The sequence below is a fragment of the Harmonia axyridis genome, chromosome 6 (genome assembly GCF_914767665.1).
Source record: "Harmonia axyridis chromosome 6, icHarAxyr1.1, whole genome shotgun sequence".
NCBI classification, from domain to species: domain Eukaryota; kingdom Metazoa; phylum Arthropoda; class Insecta; order Coleoptera; family Coccinellidae; genus Harmonia; species Harmonia axyridis.
In genome coordinates this window covers 28,457,294-28,463,298 of record NC_059506.1, presented here as the reverse complement: position 1 = coordinate 28,463,298, position 6,005 = coordinate 28,457,294, and positions in this window count along the sequence as shown.

Sequence of the window (6,005 nt, the reverse complement as noted above, 5' to 3'; positions counted from 1 at the left end):
ATGGACCTTCATTCATCAAGGGAAGCGAGATATATACACATTCATAATTTATTGAGCACAATTTTAACAGAATCTTTTCTGAAGGTAAAACAGTTATAAAGCTGAATATTATCAAAATTTCAGAAAACAGTGAGTTATTATAAATCACAACGTGAGTTATAATAACTCACCTTTATAACTCACTATAATAAATCGGAAGAGGTGGTTCTGTGCTTCTATTCGGTTGGCCGAAAGGGAATATTCCATTATTGTTATTGAGGGGAGGAATGTCACTTTGATAGTTTCGACGTTTATAGGTAACTTTTGAGGTTTGTCAATGAAGTTATTTCTCTATTCTTGTATTGTTATAGTCGTAGATTAGGTATAGTATTCAACTTGCGGAAATGGTCATAACTCACTTGATGTATTACAGCACTCACCTACGGCTCGTGCTGCAGACTCCATCTGCGTGAGTTATGACCTACATTACCGCTCGTTGAATAATATATTATTAGATGTTTGCGTGGAACTTAAAATAAGTTCAAACTGCGCGCTTACAAAATGTGATTCCAAAATTGTAAATATCCAATTTTTGTTAATGAAAACAGGAATTGTTTTAATCATAGCCCACTACCGATTATTAGCGGATGAAAAATTTCGATTTTCTTCTATTTCACATCATATTGAATTTCCAACAAGTAAGGACCGGATTAATTCTAAAGGGTTTTTCTATATGGGTTTTCATTTTCAATAGCCACCTATCTGCAGCTGTCAATTTCAAAGGTGTCATCTATAGACAGTTGATCAGTAAAAACTACGCCATTACTAAAAATTGAACTATAAATGGTTCAATAACCAACTTATTTTTTTTTAATTCATCACAAAAATAAAAATTTTCAAGAACTAAAGCACATTTAGCATCTTCTCGTCCAGCAATAGAGAAACTGGTGTAAAAATTCGAGCTGTTGTAACAAGAGAGTGATGTGAAGAAAAGAAACCCTGTGTGTCGTTCGAAAACGACTGAGAATATGGCTACTGTAGCTCGTAGTATATTTTGCAGAAAGACTTAGGTCTTAGGGCTTTTGAAGTTCAGTTAAGACAAGAAGTCGAGCAGGTCAATTTCCAGCTATGTCCTGGCTACTGTCGCCAATATACATAAATATCAAAACTTTCAAAGTTCAGTTAACAGAAGAACTCTACCTGGTCGATCACCAGCAACGTTTCATCTTCGCTGATTGGGTCCTCGAAATGGATCAAAATCATCCGGATTTTCATGGAAGAATTATCTTCAGTGGGGAGAACTATTTTCACCTCGCAAGCTATGTTGATAAGCAGTATTTTGACATTTGAAGCACGGAGAATCCAAGAATGAATGTTCGAAAGACTCTGCATTCTCAACGTGTCTCAGTTAGATGCAGTATGGTCACATTGTTTCAAATGATTCACATATGTTGAGAACGAACTACCAGATGTATAACTCTTTGAAGTACATTTATCCTTTTTTTTTCAATAAAATCATAGGACTTTTTCAATATTCATGTTATTCATTCGGAAACTTATTACAGCAAACCAAGTTCCTTCTTATATCATAACCAAGGGAACTCTCAACCCATAGTTTTACATTTATGGACGGACGAACACTTCCCGATCTAGCCATCGCATCCGATCCAATCAGAGGACACCTTCAAGGGTCTTCGCTTTATATCGAAGAATAAACTTTTTATGACGTGACAATCCCTCCGATCGACAAGATGGACTTCAACAACGACATCGCAGCTCCATAATCCTTTGCCCTCGAGGAGTGAGACACTTCAATCGGAGAACTGCAAACGTTGAAAATTACGAAAGTCCTCCAGTTCTCTCTCCGTTTTCTCGACGGCGAATTATCTACAGACCCTACCAGACTTGGGGTAGGGGGTTGGGGACAAAAAGAGACGCGTGACATACATTTCAGAACAGATTGCTGAAAATATCGCGCGCCAGAACAAGGCGGTAGGTCGTTGCTTGTGCCGATAAATGAACAGCACTACAACTTTATCACACCTCCAAGATTGGGGGGAAGGCTTTGGTGGCACGGAGTCGGGTTGAGATAAGGTTGGAGGTTGGGGCGTGCTTCAAATTTTTTTTTTGGTCGGGCTGGGATGGTGATACGAAAAATTCGCTTGCTTGCAAACGATAACTTTTCTACATTTTAATTTTTTTGTTGGTAGAATATTCGGAGCAAATTAGCTTGTGAACATAGAACAATCTTCAAGAATTTTTTTTAAGATATTCTAAAAATGACACGTGCTGACAAAAAAACAACTGTCAACACCACCTTCGCATTTTATGAACTCTGACCTCTTCATTCCTGTTGTTGGAAATCACTGACATATTCTGGATAAATTCAGATAAAGATAGTTAAACAGTGAATATTACATAACTTTTTTTGATCGATTGAGTGATGAAATTAGGAAAAATCATCTAATACTCTTTCATAAGACAAAGCTCTTTGTCATGGTGAAATTGAACGAATTGCACTTCTAACTGCTTGATCACCTAGCTTATTCTACAGATCTAGCAATCAATGATTACTTGCTTTTTGTAGACCTCAGAAGAATGCTCCAGAATAAGAAATTTGGCACTGATCACTGAGAAGTGATTGGCAAGGTTAAAACCTATTTCTAGAGCCAGAATGAATAATTCCACACGTTAGACGAGCGTTATAGTGTATGTATCACTTTTGAACCTCAAAGGGGCGCGTATTTACATAACTACGGACATCCAGGGCACGCTGAGATACCTGGAATCATATAAACAGTGTTCTCTACTTACATGGGAGTGCCATAATACCATGAAGAAACTGACCAGGGGTAATAAAGTAACTCTTCTATGACCCGGAGCATAATGGTATTGAAGAAAATGAAGAACGAGATGAACTTGCAAAAAAAAACATCAAGGTTAACACCTGTTAGTCCTGAGCTCTTCTCTGGGCTTGGAAAAGGCCAATATAAGGCAGTGGTCCAACAATGAGGGTGGGATAATAGAAAAACCCACCGGAAAAACATTTCGGGTCTTGCTCAGGCAAAGAAATTTGTGATAATTTCACTGATCCATACCAGGACACTCCTAAAGCTACCATAAGCTGAGCTTCGAGTAAAGATAGTCAGCAGAAGAGATCTATAGAATCTGTGGAGAGGATATAGAAACAGGCATACCTACATATAATGTGTAAATGTTCGGGGCTGGCTGGCCTAAGAACCACTCACATGGGAAAGTATGTTCTGGATACTCATGAATTAATAGCCCAGGCTGCTAGGTATGTCGTCTATTTCGTTAACCGTATCGACAGCCTCTCTAGGTTTGTATGAATAGGTAGGGTTAAGAACAAAAGATGAAATTAATAGTTAATTAGGATCACGAAGAAGACAACACTCTTGAAGAAAGTATATAAGACACTGGACAAGAATGGATGTCCAAACTTAAGTTCACAGGTCCCAAAAGAGACAAATTTACCATGGTAGTCGACAATCTTTCATATTTTGTTGAAAACAAGCTTTAGTTGACCAGACAAATAGAGCACTATAAACCTACCTAAAAATTTATTTTTTCAAGTGATGAATAAAATTTACAGTTTTCAACTAAGACGAAAACTACAACTCTTTCTTTCTATTCAGCCTGGAAAATAGCGCAGTTCAAGTCAAGCGTGAAGAATATGCTTTAATTCCATCAATCTAATCAGTGGTGAGTCACGTCATAGGCGCAGGAAGTGGTGCCTCAAAGGAAAGAAGAACACCTAAAAAACCCATGCAGCTCACTAAAGCTTGATGAAAATGTCCAGAGCAAGAAACAACTTCGGTTTATGTCTGCGCTAATGATGTGGAAGACACAAAAGCCCAACGGTCAAAAATAATAATGAGATCATCTAAACGTAAACTGCAATGCCATTGATTCAGGTCATATAACCGACATGAGATGAAACATTTCTGTCAACCCTCTTTGGATTTGCCGCTGATTGGAGAATTCGCTTTATGGATTACACAGATCTGGACGTGGGAAGGAAATGTAATTACCAATCGGGGCTAAATGAATGAATACAGGCAAGAGCGTTGTTACCCACGATTGGAATCCCGTATTAACTGTTTGCTGGAAGAACAACAGTGATTTCTGAATTAGTGATTTCAATGCATTTTGTGTGTGGATATTGTCCTAATTCAAATAATTTATTGAAGATTTCTTATGATAACAGCACCTAATGATGAGATCTCAAATGATTTCACACATGATAACGGTTATTCAATATAATTATTAAATTAACAATGCCTCGAAATGTTTCAAATCATTGCACTTCCAACTACTTGTCCACCCACTTTATTCTTCATACTTAGACCTAAGTACTTACTGTCTGTTTGAGGACCTCAAAAAAAAGGCCTACATGAAGAAATTTGGCTCTAAGGAAAAAGTTATTGTCGGAGTTGAAGCCTATTACAATGTGAGAGACGAATCTTTTCAAAAAAAACTACTGAAGAGTTAGATGAGCGTGGAAGTACATGTTGATGAATGCAGTCTAATTTTCAAGAGAAACTCCCGGTACTTAATGAGTTATGTGTTACGTTTCGGAGTTTTGGGACCAATTTGCCCTTCAGAGTCTTAAATTGAAAAAAATCTCCCAATCCTAAAACTAAAACCTCATATTTTTTTACATATATAGGTGAATTTTCATTATATTTTCCATGTTGATAAATTTATCAATGTTTTATTTTCAGTATTTTTCTATTATCTATTGGTGGTCAACTTTGTTTCCGCCGTTTTGCAAAATATGGCTGTAGCGGTTAGTGGAAGTCGAAATAAATAGATCGTAGATGTCTTACAATAAGCTTATGTATGAGCCATATTCTCGTCATTTGCAGAAGGTTTCAATTTTCTGCTTTAATATGCAGAAATCTGCGGCCGATGCTTAACAAATGATATCAAATACCTAAAGGGAGGCCGCTATTAGTGAAAGAACGTGCCGAGAGTGGTTTCAACGCTTCAAGAACAAGAATGGAGATAAGGTAGTATAAGAAGCAGAAGTGGAGGCATTACTTGATCAAGACTCGCGTCAAACCCAACTAGAATTGGCAGGATCATTGGGAGTGACACAAAAAGCCATTTAAAAACACCTGGAAGTCATGGAAATGATTCAGAAACGAGGAAATTGGGTGTCTTACGAGTTGAAGCCGAGAGATTTTGAACGGCGTGTGTTTGCTTCTTACAAGGTGAAGACGGAAGGGATTTCTATGACTTAAGATGAAAAATGGGTTCATTACGATAATCCCAAGCGCAGAAAATCATGGGCATATTCCAGCAATGCTTCCACGTCGACAGCCAAACCGAATATTCACGGTTCCAAGGTCATGCTCAGTATTTGGTGGGACCAGCTCGGCGTAGTGTATTAGGAGTTGTTAAAACCGACTGAAGCAATCACAGGCGATCGTTATCGAACTCAATTAACATGTTTGAGCCGATCATTCAAAGACAAACGTTGGGAAGTCCTACCCCACCCACCGTAATCTCCAGACGTTGCTCCCTCGGATATCACTTGTTTCGATCAATGGCATACGTCCTGGCTGACCAGCACTTCTTATGAAGAAGTAAAAAAATTGGATTTTCAACTCGGGATTCGTACGCTGCCCTGAAGATGAGAGAAAGTAGTGGCCGGCGATGGACAATCCTTTGAATCATAAATGTATAACTACTTTTCTACAATAAAGCCTCAAATTCTTGAAAAAAAAGGGCGGAAGCAAAGTTGAACGACTAGGCATATTATCAATATTTTATGTGTTTTATATATTTCATTTCGATCATTATACATAAATCAAAATGTATTGCAACTCAAGTTATTCTTGCATTCGGACCAATTGTGAAGTATCTGATAGGAAGAGACCTAAATATGTCCCGCCACTGAACCGGACCAAACCCAAATTCACCCCCTCCCCCCTCACCCAAAATTACCCAAACACCCCCGCTCCCGAATGATGCATACCCATCATCTCCCTGCTTACACA